Source organism: Nannospalax galili, unplaced genomic scaffold (genome assembly GCF_000622305.1).
Source record: "Nannospalax galili isolate Female #2095 unplaced genomic scaffold, S.galili_v1.0 scaffold1045, whole genome shotgun sequence".
Lineage (NCBI taxonomy): Eukaryota > Metazoa > Chordata > Mammalia > Rodentia > Spalacidae > Nannospalax > Nannospalax galili.
Window position 1 is genome coordinate 155,978 of NW_008353343.1, and position 1,127 is coordinate 157,104.

Here is a 1,127-nt window from a genome sequence, read left to right on the forward strand (position 1 = left end):
TAACATGCAGAAAAGAAAACAGTGCTCTTATATGAGCCTCTAAATCTTCACCCCACTCAAATGAGAGCTTATTTCAGTGCCCAGACATCTGGGAAAATTCACAGAAAATCATTCTCTCTGTGTTGATTGCCTCCCAAATTGCATGAAACCTCTTGAGAGTGGAAATTGCTGACCTATGTTTATATCATGTACTGTGTATCTAACACTGGATCATTTGGTAATCTAAATTTAGCTCAATTTATAATTTCCCAAGAGAAATACCTGGTCCCCAAGGCAGATTTGTGGGTGGTCTCCTTTGTTGTTCTCCTCATGAAGCCCTTCACAACTCTAGAACGTAATCCCTGGTAAGTATTTTCCTACAAGCTTCTGGTATTACATTCATAAATATTAGATAATAGGTTGACATTCTGAAGAAGAGATTTTACAACAAAGAGGTTGAAAGAATAGGGGTATCAACTCCCCAGTCAGCCCCACACTTTTACCTTTCCAACTATGAAAATGGGCAACTATGAAAATAGGCTTCTCTTACCTTTGCTTACTTATATTTAAATCTGGGTATTCCTGTGTACATCTCTAAAACAAGGCTCATAAAAGGGAATTTGTTGGCTGGAGAGTTGCTCACTGGTTAAGAGCACAGACTGCTCTTGCAGAGAACTGGATTTTGTTCCCAGCACCCACGTGGAAGCTAACAGTCATCTATAACTCTAGTTCCAGGTGCTGCAATGCCGTCTTCTGATCTCCACAAGCATAACACACACGTGGTGCACTTACATACATGCAGGTGAAATAGTCATACACATAAAATGCAAATGAATTAATTTTTTAATGAGGTGTTTTGTGGCTCAGTAACAGAGACCTTATGTTGCATACATAGGTTTGTGGGATCAATTCCAGCATGACAATAAAATAAAATAATAAAAAATACCCCAAGTGTGTGGTTTTATTAATTAAATGAGATGATTTACATAATGTACTAGAACTGTGATACACATTTACAGAGACTGGTGGGTATTATTTGAACGGTCCTTGGTTCTACATCCTTATTTATATGAGTCAAGTTGTTCATCTTGGCACTATTGACACTTGGATAAATATTTGTTATGGTGTTGTTAAGTGTAGTAGAGAAT